Below are 17,001 nucleotides of genomic sequence, written 5' to 3'. Positions count from 1 at the left end.
CCCTTGTGTTGGGGAGAGGTGGGTTCAGAGGATCTGAAGCAAGCCCTCCCCAAAGAGCCTGGCCCTGACCATTACTAGCTCTCCCAAACACATCCCTTGCTTTAGAGAAGGAGCTCTATTTTCTTCTCAGTCCATCAAAATCTTAGGGAAAGCTCCCAAGGCCTAGGCCCCAGGCTGTCACTGGCTCTGTCAAGCACCTTCCTGGGTTTGGGAAAGAGCTATGTCATTCTCCGTACACGAGGGCCCCAGAGAAAGCCTGTACTTCAGCAAGCCAGCCCTCAACACAACAAGAGCTTCTTTTCAACTCCTCGACATCATAGTTGAATCTTGGAGCGCCACCCAACATGTGACGCCTTTTACAGCCTCTACAAAATTAACTCCAAATGACTCTTAGACCTAAATGTTAAATGCTAAGGGTAAAACCTGTAGAAGAGACTGAGCGAAACTAGGGCTCTCCGCGTTTGGCATCCTGCCAAGGACGCATTTACACACACACCAGCCCCTGCTCCAGATGTTTTGTGCAGGTGCAGCCCCACAGTTATTTGGAGCCCACCTCGGGGTCCTGGTAATGACTAGGACTAAAAGGGACCCTACAGGTGGCCACAGCCCCAGAGAGGACCCACCACATCAGCTCCTGCTGCTCAGCCACCTGCTCCTCCCGTTTGTGGGCAGTGACCATGCGCTCACTACGCAGTGACTTTCGAGCCTGCCTGAGCTCCTCTCACAGCACTCAGCAGGTCCTCCTTCCTCCTGTAATCAATGTGGATAGCTTGCATATGTAATTCCCAAGTTATACCTGTAAGCCACCCCAGCCCAGGAACCAGGTAACTTCCTGGAATGCTGGGAATTGTAGTTCTTTGGAAATAACAATGCCTCATGGGAAAGTATGGTGGCCTAATTGATTTGTCCTTGTAAGCCCCTGCAACACGTGACTGGGGCCGGTCCAGCTGGCAAATTCTGGGGGGATTTTCCTGACCAAGTCCATCTCTTGGTCGGTATTTAATATTTAATAAATGCTTGTTTTAAATTTGGCCCAAAATGGTTGATTTGGCTTTTCAAGTGAAAATTAGGGTTAGCATATGGAGACCCATAGCGAGATAACTCTACCCCAAATTTGCTCATGACTCCAGATACTGGAGAGATGAGCTGCCAGGGGAGCTGAGTGTCCATAACACCAGATTTTCACACTATGCAGTTGAAGCAAGCAGTCTAACAGAAGCTAAGATAAAGCAGTTAGCCAGAGAGGGGTCCAGCATAAACTGGCTGAGATAAATTAGCTAGGATATCCTGAACGTGAGTTCCTATGATGGAATTGGGTAATTTTCCATAGGATTCTGCCCAGGCCAGCAGGGGGTTCGACTAAAGCTCGGGAGGAGAATTCTCCTGTATAGGGACAGAACACAAGACACGAAGAAGGAGAGCAAGTCTTTGATCAAGCTCTCAAATTTTATTTTTCAGGTAGAAGGTTTTATAAGGCAGGGGTCAGGGAAGCATACTGCTATGGCAACCCAGCTGCAGGCTATCTCAAGATGCGAGGAATTCCAAGCAGTTCACAATGTTCTGCCACACCGAATCTTTATCTATCTTTATGCTATCTTTATGCTAAACTACAAAAGGGTGGCTCCATCTAAATCTTATCTTTAGTCTAACTGCCGAACCACACAAGGTCAGCTAGTTTCTGGTAAATGACAGACTGCTGGAGAGATAGAAACCTAGGCTCTGACAAGATGGCTGAACATTGGCCATATGGCCTACTGTCCCCAACAGGATTCTCCATCAAGGAGATCAAATTCCAGTTAAACCTAAAATGGCCTCAGCAAGAATACAAAATGGGGGAATCATGGCGTTGTCTTGCCCTGTCAGGACATGGTATGAGATGCCTTGTAGGTATTGGAAATCGAACCCAGGTGCTCTAGAAAAACAGCCAGTGCTCTAAGCGAAGGAGTCAGCTCTCTTTAGCCCTTGATACAAATTAACATTTTCCTTTACCTGGGCCTCAAGAACAATATTGAGAATAGAGTAGGAAAATAGGCCGCTCATCTCACCTACTCTGGTTGACCCCCTTGATAAGGCGAACTTGATAAGACCCTGTAAAAAAATTAAAAAGAAAGACAAAAAGAGGGTGACAGCTCAGACTTAACGGCCTGGCCTGAGGCATGTGAGTCTTCAGTTCCTGGCCAGCCTGGAATACATAGGGAGGCCTTATGTCTAAATAAGATGGAATCCTGGGGTGGGGTGGGTACCTGCATTTAATCTCAGCCCCATTGGGAAGAGGTAGGCCGATCTCTATCAGGTGAAGACTAGTATGGTCTACACAGCAAGTGTCAGGCCAGAAAATGCTTCTTCATGAGACCCTGTCTCAAAATGACAATAAAACCGAAAAGAAACCCAAAAGGCAAATGAAGTATAGTTAAAACTAACTTAGGGTTTGTTTCCTCATGTGTGTCCTTCCCCTACACGGCGTGGGATTTAAAGAGAACGTATCGGAGGGAGGGTGAGACAGGAACAAGGAAGGTTATAAATTGCATTTTCCACCATCTGGGTTTTTTTTCTTGTTTGACCCACAGGAGGTGGAAACTTGAATTGCTGAATTTTCAGGATGCCCACCATGACTTCTGGGAAGTATGGGCTGGAATAAAGGGAGCAAGGTACCACAACAGAGGTGAGTCAGCCATTGAAGGTGCTAGCTGAACACACCCTCATGTCTACCCCTCTAGGTTTTTATAGTGATTACTTCCTGCATTGGCTTAGGAAGGGACCAACGCCTAGCCCACCTTTTCTCTTTACTGAGCTCTTTCAAAGGAATGAAGGCCCACACAGAGGCCAGAGGAGGTGGGTTCCTGAGGCTAGCTTGGAATTTGAAGTTATATACATGTGTTTGGAAGCCACTGGACATGGATGTTGGAACTCCAGTCCTCCGAAAACCAAACAAAAAAACAAAACAAAAAGAAAGAAAATACAGGAAGTAGAAAGGAGAGACATTGAGTTGAAGGGTTTTTGAGAAGGTGTGTTGAGGGGAACAACCATTTCTTTCTGGAACATCGGTTGAGGAGGAAAGTCAGCTGGGTGCTTTCTCTACCTCTCTGAGCTAGGCTTTCACCCCAGCATCTGGCTCCTGAGTCTTCATTTGGGATTTTGTTTTTAAAAACAACAGGAAAATGTGACAGTGGCTCAGTTCCGGTGCCTCACCTAGGGGCCTTGTTTGGCTGAGGTGGGCAGCTGAGATCTTGTCATGCCCTGAGCTGGGAGCTGCTGCAGCCAGGCTGTGCTTGACTCAGAACCTTCTGGCCCCGTTCTCCAGAGCTCTTCTGAGAAAACAGCCCGTGTGCGGCATTGACACTCACTAATGACTTAGCAAGCGGTTTCTCCAGAAGTGATTTACATAGTACAAAGCCTTCAGGACCCTGACCAGAACAGTGACTAACGGGTGGCTTTTCAGGGTTGAGGGGCAGGCCAGTAGGTGGAGCCTTCCTCCAATAGTCCTTCCAACTTCTGGAATGTCGACCTTCAGAAGAGCCCAGGGTACTGCTTTCTGGAACATTGAAAGTTGGAAGATATGGTTTGATAACAGCATGCTTTGGGGCCCCACAGGTCCAGTTTGCTTCTTGGGAAACTGTCACTTAGGGGAGTGACAGGGAGGTGAATTTCCTTAGAGAAATTCCTTTACAACAGAGGGTCCCGGGGAGTCCGTGGCAAATAGGGACACGTACTATGACAGTCGTGTGTGTGTGTGTGTGTGTGTGTGTGTGTGTGTGTGTGTGTTTATGTTACAGCAACCATCCTACACAGGGTAAGGCTCACCCTGAAGCTGCAGCTCTGTCTGTGCACTGTAGCTCTGGAAAGACTGGCCAAGTCAGTTCATAGAGTATCTATTTTCCCAGAGTTGAGAACAATTCTCTTTGCAAGTCTACGGTGCCTATTTTGTAAGCATATGGGACTTATTTGTTCTATGTGCATCTGTGCGCATGTATCTCTGCACATGCATGTTTGTATATGTGTGTGTCTCCTTGTCTGTGTTGCCTGTGTGTTGCTGAGGACTGAACCCAGGATGCCAAGCATGTTAAACACATGCTTTGCCATTGACATGATATGACACCCACATTTCCCAGACATGGAACAAGATAGGCAAAATCTATGTTCTGGTAGTTTCTTTTCTTCTCAGGAAACTAGCAGACCCAGACCTTATTTTCTCATGGCCAAGCAGGAGCAGAACTTCCCAGAAGGGAGAAGAAAGTTCCTGTGAGAGGTACCTTTTTTTTTTTTCCCCACCGAGACAGGGTCTCTCTGTGTAGCCTTGGCTGTCCTAGACTCACTTTGTAGACCAGGCTAACCTCGAACTCACAGTGATCCGCCTGCCTCTGCCTTCCGAGTGCTAGGATTAAAGGCGTGTGCCACCACGCCCAGCAAGAGGTACCTTCTAAGATAAGATCAAGACATACACCCTCTGGTCTACAGGGTCCCCATCACCCAGCAGGGCCACACCCATGGAAACACTTCTGTGGGCACTTCACGATTAAGCTGCCGCTATTGACCGTTGGTTCTGTTTCCTTATTGTGCTTGGCGCCTCTGAGTCCGTGATTAATAGTGGACCAAGCTGGGTTTCCTGCAAGTCTAAATGACTCAGTTCCATTCATGGTGGCTTCAGTGAGCTCGGATGCCTCAAGGGGAGGTTTAAACTTCATTCTCCCAGGGCCTCACCTCTCTTTTTACTTACTTACTTAAAACCTTTAGCACAGGTCGTAGTGGCTGGCGCACGCCTTTACTCCCAACACTTGAGAGGCAGAGGTAGGCACATTGCTGTGAGTTCAAGGCCAGCCTGGTCTACAAAGTGAGTTCAGGATAGCAAGAGTGACATAGAAACCTTGTCTCAAGCAAAGCAAAACAAAATAGTTAGCATTTATTTACTGTGTGCATATGTATATATGTATGCAAATGCCATGTGTGTTCTGGGGGGTTCAACACAAGTTTTCAGGCTTGGTAGCAAGCATTTTTTACCTGGAGCCATCTTGCTTGTCCTTCCTAGGCCCCTCCCAGGGACTTCAGGTTCACTGATACCCTCCCAGCCTTCATTTTAGACACTAGAGTGGTAAGGCCTGAGATGAGGAGTCATGTGACTGATGCCAACCTGGCTCCTCTAAGTTTCCAGACCCTCCCTGGGGTCTCCTACACCTCTCAGGCGGAAACCTAAGCTTAGTGCCAGGGGCCAAAGGAAGTATCCCCTTAAGAAATATGTGACTAGGGCTGGGCGTGGTGGCACATGCCTTTAATCCCAGCACTCGGGAGGCAGAGGCAGGGGCTCGCTGTGAGTTTGAGGCCAGCCTGGTCTACAAAGCCAGTCCAGGATGGCCAAGGCTACACAGAGAAACCCTGTCTCAAAAAAAAAAAAAATGTGACTAGCAGGCTGACCAGTCTGAAGGGGCAGGAAGTGGCCACCCACCTAACCTTGCTGAGGGTCAAGGAAAGAACATGAGACCTGGTTCTCTCCCAGGGACCCACCACAGTGCCCCAAAACCCACTGGATCATGTGGCCCGCAAGAAGGAGGTGCCCAGGCTCTACTACAGAGGGCGGAAACCTAAGCCTGAGGACTCAGGGTTGGGGATAAAAGAAACCAGAGCCCCTTCCATTTCTTCCCTCAAGTTTCCAAAAGTGTCCTCAACCAGGTAAGTATGGTGAGTGTGGTGGCACATATATGCAGTCTCAGCACCGAGGAAGTAGAGGTAGGAACACTAAGAGTCTAGGGCATCCTTGGCTACATGGTGAGTTTGAGGCAGCCTGGGCTAATTGAAACTCTTATTTTATTTTATATTTTAATTAATTAATTGATTTTTTTTTCCAAGATAGGGTTTCTCTGTGTAGCCTGGCTATCCTAGAATTTAGGAACTAAAGGAATATATCACCATGCCTGGCTTCAAAATTGTCTTAAAAGGGACTACACCCAGACACACCTAGAGGCATGGTGAGCCCATATCTCACCATGTGAGTTACAGTCCAGGCTAGGCAGAAGACGACAGTTCCTTCTGTACTGAGGAGAATGGCCTGTGAAACAACAGAATGTTCTGGAACCTGCACTGGGGGACTTCCAAAGCTAGGTCATCAAAAACATGCTGGTCTCTGTCTTGTTTAGTTGCAGTCATTTCCTTGAGAGACAGCGAGGGCTCAACAGCTCTGAGGTTCGGTGACCCAACCACTGCAACGAGTGTGGCCATGGGATCTATCCTCCAGCGTCCTGTTCACCTCCTAACTGCAATCCCATGAGGAACCCTAAGCCAGAGCCCACACCCCAGCCTCATCCCCTCTACCCTAACCCATTCTTTTTGTTTGTTTGTTTGTTTGTTTGTTTTTTGAGACAGAGTTTCTCTGTGTGGCCTTGGCTGTCCTGGACTCGCTTTGTAGACTTACAGCGATCCGCCTGCCTCTGCCTCCCTGGGATTAAAGCAGTGCGCCATCATGCCCGGCTTTCCAACCCTTTTTTTGTTTGTTTGTGTTTTTGTTTTTGTTTTTTTTCCGAGACAGGGTTTCTCTGTGTAGCCTTAGATGTCCTGGACTCACTCTGTAGACCAGGCTGGCCTCGAACTCACAGCGATCCGCCTGCCTCTACCTCTCGAGTGCTGGGATTAAAGGCATGTGCCACCACGCCCGGCCCCAACCCATTCTTTTTTTGTTTTTGTTTTTTGTTTTGTTTTGTTTTTTCGAGACAGGGTTTCTCTGTGTAGCTTTGGCCATCCTGGACTCACTTTGTAGACCAGGCTGGCCTCGAACTCACAGCGATCCGCCTGCCTCTGCCTCCCGAGTGCTGGGATTAAAGGCGTGCGCCACCACGCCCGGCCCCAACCCATTCTTACCAAGCCCTCCCACATCGCTATGAAGCAGAAGATGCTAGGCATCGCTTCCCACGGGCTTAGGCTTCTAGGTGGAGGCAATGGCAGCACACACGTGATACGCTCAGAAGAGGCGCATGCCCACAGCAACGGGGCTTGAGCAAGACTCCTCCCAACTGCTCTTTCTCCCGGCAAAAGCCAGGGTGAGAGGGGAGGACGAGAAAGAGAAGGCTTGAGCCACATTCTCTCTCTGTCTCTCACCTGTGTGGCCTCAGGAAAGTCACTTGGCAACCCTGAGCCTTACTTTGGTTACCTATAAAAGGGAATGGTAGGTCATCCTTGGTTGTACAGCAAGTTCAAGAGCAGTCCGAATGACATGACAAAACAAACAAACACACACAGAACAGGAATCCAGAGAGACTAAGGGACCCAAAATCTTTTCTGAGGGTAGGTCCCCAAAGATCAAAGACCTCTGGCTTGGCCCTATCTGTTCAAGAATCCATAAGCAGCTTCCACGCTGCCATGCTGAAGACCAAGCTGCGAACACTTGGACCTTTGGGGTACCAAATGGTATCAAGCCTTTGTTGGACAAAGCCTGAAATTACAGCATGGTTGACTGGGACCCAGTGGTGAGAAAGGCTAAGGATGACCCTGTGAGGCATGTCATGCAGACCCCTGCTTAATTGAGGCTCTCAAGAAAAATCCCTTGTCAGGTACTGTAGCCCAGCCTGGAGACTGCTTGCCGACACTCATGGGGCATGGACTGGGTATTGTGATAAATTATTGTAATGCCAGCACTTTAGAGGTGGAGGCAAAGGGAACAGAGTTCAAGGTCATCCTTAGTTACATTGTGAGTTTAAGGCCATCTTGGGGCACTAGAGATCCTATCTCAAAAGGAAAGGAAGAAAGAGGAGAAAAGGAAAAAAAAAAAAAAAGAAAGAAAGAAAGAAAGAAAAGAAAAGCTCTGGGCCGCTCTGAGGAGAAAAGTCCACGTTTTTCGCTCCAACTTTCAGCCGCCTACCTGCCGGCTGCTACCGGAGGCAGAGACAATCTCTGTCTGCTGAGGGTATTTTGGGGCCATTTGAGGCTGGGGTTCCCAGCTGCTGGGGAAGTCCCTGAATTTCCTGAGCCTCATCATGACTGGCATCCTGCTCAGCATCCTTTAGGTGACATGATTCCTGTTCCCTTCGAAGGCGGTCCACTGTGCCCACTGCCCTTTCCTAGCTCTGGGGATCCGGTCAACACAACGCTATAGGGCTATAGGGTTAGTGGCTCCAGCCTCAGGCGGGCCTGCGGACTTGGCCTCTGCAGAGTGCCTAAGCCCCTTCAGTCCCTCTCAGGGGCTGCTGCTCTCAACCTGGGGACTTCCCCTCCTGCTCTTCAAAGCACTTTCACACCTGCTTAGGGGTTCACGAACTGCCTGGGACCTGCTGGAGGCACCAGAGCCTCTGTTCCGAGTCCCAGAAGCAGCTACTTCCCTAGGACGCTAGCCTCTCACCGGCTGCGTAAGATGTAGCCCACCAACTCGCTGTCTGCACGATGCAGCTTTCTCTCCATCTGAGTAGTCATGGCCACAGCCTCCGGCCAGACACTGTCCTCAGTGTCCCCGAGTACTCTGGTTCTCCAGACCCCACAGTGTCCTAGGGTAGAGGGACATCATGTTATGACACGGTTAGATCAGCTCGAAAATGACAACACCAAACAGCAGACATGGCCATTTGACCGGAAAGTACAGGGGACTGTGCTAGGTAACCTACAAACGCGGGGGGGGGGGGGGGGGGCTGCCCAGAGAGTGATGGCCCTGGGCTCTGAGTGGGGAGTGTGGTGGGCAGGAACAGAACTTGCGGGGTTGGGGATCTAAAGGCGTTGGGGGGGGGGGGTGGAACCCAGGCTGTGAAGTGCATGGGCAGAGACTCTGACCGCTTTCTTCTCACTCCAAGCGTTAGTTAGCTTCAGACTTGCTAAATGATCTCAAAAGTAAGATCTTCATGAGATTTCGGAGAGGATTTTGGTGTTGGACGCCTGCAAACTCTCAGCACAGAGTAAGCAGGACCAATGGACCTTAGAATCCAGGGCTGGTGCCACGTCTTGTTGACTAAAAGCACTTGCATGAATGCCTGACTGTATGGGGGGATGTGGGGGGGGGGGCAATAAAGAAAGCACTGAAGTAGCCACTCTGTGGTATAGGTAAGGGAGGAGGTAAATAGAGAAAATATCCAGAGGCTTCTGGAAGAGTCCAGAGCAGCGGGAAAAAGAAGCAGACTGGACATGGCCAGGGCTAGCGGGAGAGAGTGGGGCTGGGGGTGGGGGTGGACAAACCACATGCATTGTAAGAAGGATAGCATCTGGGAGGAGGGAGACTGGTGTGGACTTTGAAATGTATGACACGTGCGTTTGAACAGGGACCAAGGGAGCCCGGAGACTGGCATGGGCTCGGGAATGCAGCCACAGGTATATGTTCGTGGAACCCGCGTGTCCCTCTGCCAGAGAGAGGAAATGACTCCCTGTGGAGATGCAATTATTTCGCACACGTTCCCGAGGGATGCTGGCTCATCCTCTAGCTGCCAGAAATCCTTCTATTGTCCTCATTCTGAGACCCACAGACTGTCTGAGACCTAAGTGCTGATGTCAGAGTTTGAACCTCTGAACCAGGTAAAGAGCCAGATGAGGAGGCACGTGTTTGCGAACTCAGAGCTTCTGCAGCAAGATGAGAGGTCTTGGCCCAGCCAGCCTGGCATGCACAGTCCTCTAGCAGAAAGTGGAGAGACCCTGCCTCAAAGCAAGGTGGGGAGCACAGAGCTAGCTCCAGAAAGCGGTCCTCTGAACTTCACCCATTCCCCAAGGCACCTGTGCATCCAGACTCACACACGTATATCGCCTGTACATGAACATACACTAAAATAATTCGTTTTTTGGGCTTTTTGTTTGTTTGTTTGTTTTCTTGAGAATAAGAGTCTCCAGAGACCCTTCCCCACTCTATTCACAGTGAGCCTCTGCTAGAATCCATGCTGAACAAAGACCCGGGGACATATATATATATAGCAGAAGTTACCTGTGTGGAGGGGAGAGGGGAGAGACAAAGTTCTATGTCCAAAGTATTATCGTTATTATCATTTTGAGTGTATGTGTACTATCCCACAAACTGGGTGGACCTCAGTTTCCATACTCATTTCCTACTATGACTGAGTATTCTTAACATTTATAAACACAGTTTAAGGAGACATTAGTGAATCTATAGTCTCTTTTCATTTCCATGTTAGACTGTTGATTTTCTTTCTTTTTTTTAAAGATTTATTTTTTCATGTATTTTATGTATATGAGGGCTCTGTCTTCAAGCACACCAGAAAAGGGCAGCAGATCCCATTATAAGTGGTTATGAGCCACCACGTGGTTGCTGGGAATTGAACTCAGGACCTCTGGAAGTGCAGTCAAGCGCTCTTAACCTCTGAGTCATCTCTCCAGCCCCAGGACTGTTGATTTTCATTGTTTTGCTGGTGACATTACGGAGCAACAAGTTATAAACTTTCTAAAAATTTTGTTCTTTTGCAAAGGACTGTCATGGTGCTTTCTGAGAGAGGTTGAACCACACTGAGCAGCGCCCATGCCCTCATCTCATCTCATCAGCCCTCCTATCACCTACCCACCCATCACCCATATAGCTACTTCCTCACATCTTCTCCAGCCCCACCCACCCACCCATCTATCTCGTAATTTCTTCATCCATATAGCTACCCATCCCTTCATCCTGTGATCCTCTCAACCATTTCCCCTGCAAGACAGGGTCTCTCTGTGTAGCCTTGGCTGTCCTGGACTCACTTTGTAGACCAGGCTGGCCTCGAACTCACAGTGATCTGCCTGCCTCTGCCTCCCGAGTGCTGGGATTAAAGGCGTGCGCCACCACGCCCGGCCTCTCAACCATTTATCACCCATCCTTTTGTTCTCCATCCTCCCATCCAACCTTCCTTCCATCCATCCACAAACCAACCCGTTTGTTTTTTCCACTCATCCACCCCTCATGCATCCATCCATTTGTCGTCTCTATCCACCCATTCCTTTTCCGTGGGCTGATTTATTTTACAGCAAATGTTCACGATGGAGAAACACTCATTTTCTCTGAACTGTCCTCTCTCTGTCTCTTCCGAAGAATCCCAACGACACGGGAGGCGGCCAGGTTTCTCGGTAAGGCTAAGAGCAGGAAACCGTTCCAGCCTCCCTCTTCCTTGGAGTAGGGATGGGGCTAGGGGCCTCAGGACTCTGTGCACCTCACAAACTCCTGAGTCTTGCACCTTTAGAGCTGAGCTGCCTTCCCAGTTCCTCCTCAAATCCGGGGCGGGCCATTCAAAATGCAGGGGAGCCCCCTGCCTGCGTGCGCTGTGGCTAGCCCTGAGTCATCTCTGCACGTGGTGGCCCCTTCTCTGTCTTAGGCTTCACAAGCAAGCAGATCGCTGCATCACAGGTGGTAAGGCGTGTGGGGGAGCCGGGGGAGGGAAGAATTAGGGTTGAACCCAAGGAAGGCTCAGCCACATTAGAAGTGATTTCACCGCGAGAGGCACGGTGCCGGCAGGTGACCAGGCAGGCGCCATAGATTCGGGAAGCCAGGATGAGCGCCCTCCGCGCGGCAATGGGATTGCTGTTCCTGGGGATGCTTCGAGCCTTCCCAAAGGTAAGGGCACGATAGTAGCCCCAGACAATGTAGAGCAAGGGGGGACCGGGTTACCTCTCACCTCATTTCTCCACCCAAAATGGAGTCAGGGGGCGCAAGAGGCAACCGAAATATACAAGTATCCACAGGTGGGTGGGTAACTAAAGGGCAGCGGTAGAGCATCGCCTCTTCTCACTCGCAGGTAGTACACAGCTGAGGATTGTTCATTCATTCACAGAGAATTGAACTTGGGGCCAGAGAAAGCTGTTCCCGTCCCTTTACTGCAGCGCCAGTCAGGGTCTTGGAAAGATGAAAAGAAACCGTGTGCGTCATTCTGGCTGGAGGATCTAATAGGGCTGCTTGTGCTTCCACAGGTTGGAAGGTCTCAGCAAAGAGAGGAGGGGGTGGATGAGAACTGAGGTGAGGCCCTGGCCAGCCAGTGCTGTGGGCTCGGGAGCACACCAAGTCAGTGCTGCCTCTGGCTCTGTTGTTGGAAGCACCCGAAATGAGTCTGGGCAAATGAGTTAGGAAAACTGAAAAGTTCCCAGGGGCCAACGCCACACTGGGCATTAGGCTGTGGGAAGGAGAGGGGACTCCGAGGAGGCACTCAGGTGAGCTACTGTGTGGAACCCAGGGTCTGCGTGGAGGGGGGAAAAAAAGCACATGGCTGAATGGAAGCTTGGGGGAGGGGAGAGGAAGGGATCACAGCAGGCTGTACGGGCATGGGGTGCCTCTGCTATGGAGGGGTGGGCGAGGACAGGGGAGGAGAGAGGGTGGGCTGCTGGAAGGTAAGAAGGTGGCCCTTCCGGGCGTGGTGGCGCACGCCTTTAATTCCAGCACTCGGGAGGCAGAGGCAGGCGGATCGCTGTGAGTTCGAGGCCAGCCTGGTCTACAAAGTGAGTCCAGGATGGCCAAGGCTACACAGAGAAACCCTGTCTCGAAAAACCAAAAAAAAAAAAAAGAAGGTGGCCCTTGCATCTCTAATGGGCAGTTTTACACCTGTCCTGCAGAGGGCAGAAGTGAGCAGAGGAATCCTCCCCCACCCCACCTCTGCTTCATGCCCCAGCTCCTCATCTGGGGAAGGTAAGAGTTTGGAGCAGTGAGGATCCTGGGAGATAAAGAGGAGAGTGTGATGTGAAAGTGTAGAGGCTTGGCCGCTTTTCTCCTACAAAGCGGAAACATCTTTTGGTCAGAGCAGGACACATTCTCGTGTGTGTGTGTGTGTGTGTGTGTGTGTGTGTGTGTGTGTGTGTGTGTGTAGGTTAGAGGACAACTTTGAGAATCGCTTTCCTTTGGCCATGTGGGCTCCGGGAATAGAACTCCAGTCATCAGATTTGGCGGCAAGCACCTTTACCCACGGGCTCATCTTACGGGCCTGTGGAGACACTTCTACAGCGAGAGCAAAGAATATACTTGTTAATTTCTGGAACATGTGAAAATACACCAAACGAAAAATATAAGCGCTATGATATAGCTGCTTGTTTTATACCAATACCTTTTAGGCTGTAACTATCTTCTTGATTTACAACTTCATTTACAGGTTTTTGTAAAATGTGTATCTGTATTTGACTCACTTTTATAGAAATATATAGGGGTTTGTGTTTACTTATTTAGTTTTTTGTTTTTGTTTTTGAGACAGGGTTTCTTTGTGTAGCTCTGGCTTCCCTGAGAATAGTTCTGTAGACCAGGTTGATCTCCAGTGTCCGCCTCTGCCTCCCAAGTGCTGGGATTAAGGGTGTACGCCTCCACCTGCTCTCTCATTCACATCCCTGCTGAGGTTCCCACCCTTGTTTTGTTTTGTTTTGTTTTTATGAGCTAAGGTCTTCTCACTCTGTAGTCCTGGTTGGCCTGGAACTGGATTCTGGCCTTGACCGGATACATGTGCCTACCTCTGCCTCTCCAGTGCTGGGAGGGAAGGCGTGCACCACCACGTGGCCTCATCGTTTGTCTTCTGTGTGTTTGTTTGCTGTGTGGGGAGTAAGGGTGGTTTTTTTTCTAGAGAAGAGACAAGAGGGCACCAGCGGTTGACACAGCGTGCATTGGAGTGAAATGACATGCCGTCCAGTGTGCTGGGCGACGAAGTCCTTTCCCACAACAGGGCAAACCAGTAGCAGCTCCCCACATCCTAACCGGCGTTTGATCTTATCAACTTATTTTGTGGTCTTGAATGGGGCTGTATCCTTCATATGCTAATTTGCATTTCCCAGTGACTGTAGGCTGAACATCAAACCTCAAGTCTGTGGGCCTTTCATGACAGAACTTGGGGTGTCTGTGGGGGAGGAGCTGCCTGCTCAGCCTGGAGATTCTGGTCCCTCAAGACTTCTTCCACCTTCCCCTTCCAGTTGGTGTTTGAAACCCTATTAAAGCAAAACAGCAGCAGCAGCAAACTTCTTTAAAGCTGGGTGTATCGGTGCACGGCTTTAATCCCAGCACTCACGAGGCAGAGGGAGGTGAGACTTTGTGAGTTCAGGGCCAGCTTGGTCTACATTAGCCGGGGCTATGTTGAGAGACCCAGTCTTAAAAACAAAACCAAAAACCAGCCAAACAACCTCCCCACAAAAGAGCCCTATTTAAAAGAGCTGGGTACTACACGCCTGGAATGCCAGCACTTGGGAGGCTGAGGCAAGGAAGATCAGAAGTCTAAACGCAGGGCCAACAAGATGGCTTAGCAGGTAAAGGTACGTGCCACCAAGCCTGACAAACTGAGTTTAATCCCCAAGACCCGCATGACACGATGGGAGGAGAGGACTGACTTTGGGTGGTGTTCTCTGATCTCCACCTCATGCATGAAAATGCACACATATATGCAAATGAACACAAAATATAGAATATAATTTATTTATTTATTTATTTATTTTTGGTTTTTTGAGACAGGGTCTCTCTGTGTAGCCTTGGCTGTCCTGGACTCGCTTTGTAGACCAGGCTGGCCTCGAACTCACAGTGATCCGCCTGCCTCTGCCTCCCCAGTGCTGGGATTAAAGATGTGCGCCACCACGCCCGGCTTAGAATATAATTCTTAAAAATGTTCCAAGGTAGTCTGGGCTACTTTGAAAGTTCCTGTCTTAAAAAAAATTTTTTTTTGGGGGGGGTCTGGAATTTCAAATCCTTTTTCCAACTCCTTCTGCTTTTTCTCAACTTTTGTCACTTTGTGACAAGCATGTTTTTTTGTGAGTGTTTTTGTTTTGTTTTGCTTTGTGTGAAAAAGAGATGAGTCTTGTAATAGTATCCGGGACTCATGTGGTGCAAGCCCAGAGAGATGGAGTTTCCCCAGGTTCCATCCTTTTTTCTCCAGACTCCCTGGGATGGTAGAGGGCCCGGCCTTCTGGTGAATTCCATGGGTTTAGAATTCCCCCAACATCTTCCCAGACACGTCCTGCTGCAGTCTGATTTCCCTCCTCCAGCTTTGGCTTAACTTGCTAAGGTTCCCATAGGGGAATTCTTACCAATGAGTCTTTGCAACATGCAGCCTCTGGGCCCCCACTGGTGAAGCGTGCCCACTCACCCCGCACGGTGAGGCTAGAGGTGGTCCTGGCACTCAACAGAGAGCAAGAGAGCTTTCTAGGAGTCCTGTGGGACAAGTGATTTCCAGAACCAATCGAATTTTGCCCAGAGGCAGAATTCCATGAGACGTCTCAGAAATGGGAGGATGCGGGGGGGGGGGGGGGTGCGACCAACAAGGGAAGAGGTGCTCCAAACGAGACTGCTGCGGTCCTTCACTGAGATCCATAGGCAGCAAGGGCTCCAAGGCCAAGGCAGGGCTGCCGCATTACTCAGCTTGAAAGCAGTTCTGCTGGGACCCGGATGGCCCTTACTGGAAGTTTCTGCAGCTCCCACTCATATCTGACCCAAGCGCTTCTTGAGTAGATGTGATTCATTTCAAAGTCTGCACACTCCGGCATCTGCTGCATCTCAGGGCAGCAGGAAAGTGGGGAGCCCTTGAGGCTGGGGGAGGGGGTCCTCGCACAGAGAAGCCTTAGCCCAGTTTGGGCTTGGGTGGTTCTATTGAGTTGGGCTTGGTCTGTCTAAGATCACAGTCTGTAGATTTCCAAGTAGCAGAAGGGTCTGGCTCGACTTGCAGACCAGATAACCTCTCGAGAACACACCAACTCCTCACACTCCCTCTCCCCAAAGGAAGGGATCTGTCCAAGAGAGATTAGCAGAGGAGCCTGGCCCAGGAAGAGGGCACAGGAAGAAGGTGGCCATGGTGCCCAGTCCAGAGTAAGCAAGGAGGCAGCACTGCAAGGAGGAGTCCAGTTGTGCAGACCTCAGTGGGCTGTGGCCCCGGTGTCACTGGTCAACCCAGTCAGATGCCACATCTGCCTTAAAAACAGAACCCAAGCCGGGCAGTGGTGGTGCACACCTTTAATCCCAGCACTCAGGAGGCAGAGGCAGGCGGATTGCTATGAGTTTGAGGCCAGCCTGGTCTACAAAGTGAGTCCAGGACAGTGAAGGCTACACAGAGAAACAAACAAAACAAAACAAAACAAAAATACAAAACAGAGCCCAAGATGGCAGCTGTTCAGAGAGGGGCAGGAAGATGCGGGGGTGTGGGGGATTCTGGCTGTATGTAGGGGTGGGCACCTGGATGAATGGTGGGAAAAGCCTGAGGAGACACAGCAAGTATTTGGTAGGAACACTGATGTTCTATTTCATCCAAGTTCAGGTGTCAAATGGGGTATTCAAGAGGCTTCGGTTTCTGTTCTAAGGCCTCTGGTACCAGAATTCCTGCAGAATTCCTAGCGCTTTCTGGACTTTTCACTTAGGCTACGGCCATTTTGTTAGTTTCCTCTCACTGCCGTAATTTGGTGGCCGAGAGTTACACGGGTGTATTCTTTAGTGACTCTGGAGGGTGGCAGGCTGAAAGGCGGTCACAGACTGAGCTTCTGTTAGGCTCCAGGGGGCTTTCTTGCTCTTCCCAGTTGCTTCCTGCAGCCCCATCTTCTCCAGGGCTCTGACCCATCTGCCTGCATCATCTAGACTTTGCAGTTGTGCTGGGTCCCATAGAGGCAAGCTAAACTTACATTAACAATTGAGAACTAACTGGGTTCCTTGGGAATTACACTGAACTCTTTTATTTATTTATTTATTTATTTATTTATTTATTTATTTATTTATTATGTATGCAGTGCTGTGGCTGCACGTTACACCTGCAGGCCAGAAGAGGGCATCAGATCACATTATGGATGGTTGTGAGCTACCATGTGGTTGCTGGGAGTTGAACCCGGGACCTCTGGAGGAGCAGTCAAGTACCCTTAAACTCTGAGCCATCTCTCCAGCCCCAACACTGAACTCTTCTAATACCTGACAACTTCCTACCAGGATGCCCCTCCTCTTCATCCTCCTTCCCCCCTCCCTGCTGACAGCCTAGACTGCCTGAGAACTCGTTGTGTAGCCAAAGTTTACCTTGAGTTCCAAATCCTCCTTCCTCTGCCTCCCAAGTTCTGGGATCACAGACATGTGTTACTAACCCAATTATTTCTTTATTGTTACCGTTACTCATCTGTGCATATGTCTGTGTGAGCATGCGTGCTGCAGTGTGC

The sequence above is a fragment of the Acomys russatus genome, chromosome 29, assembly GCF_903995435.1.
Source record: "Acomys russatus chromosome 29, mAcoRus1.1, whole genome shotgun sequence".
Taxonomy (NCBI): Eukaryota; Metazoa; Chordata; class Mammalia; order Rodentia; family Muridae; genus Acomys; species Acomys russatus.
Note: the sequence above shows the minus strand (reverse complement) of the source record.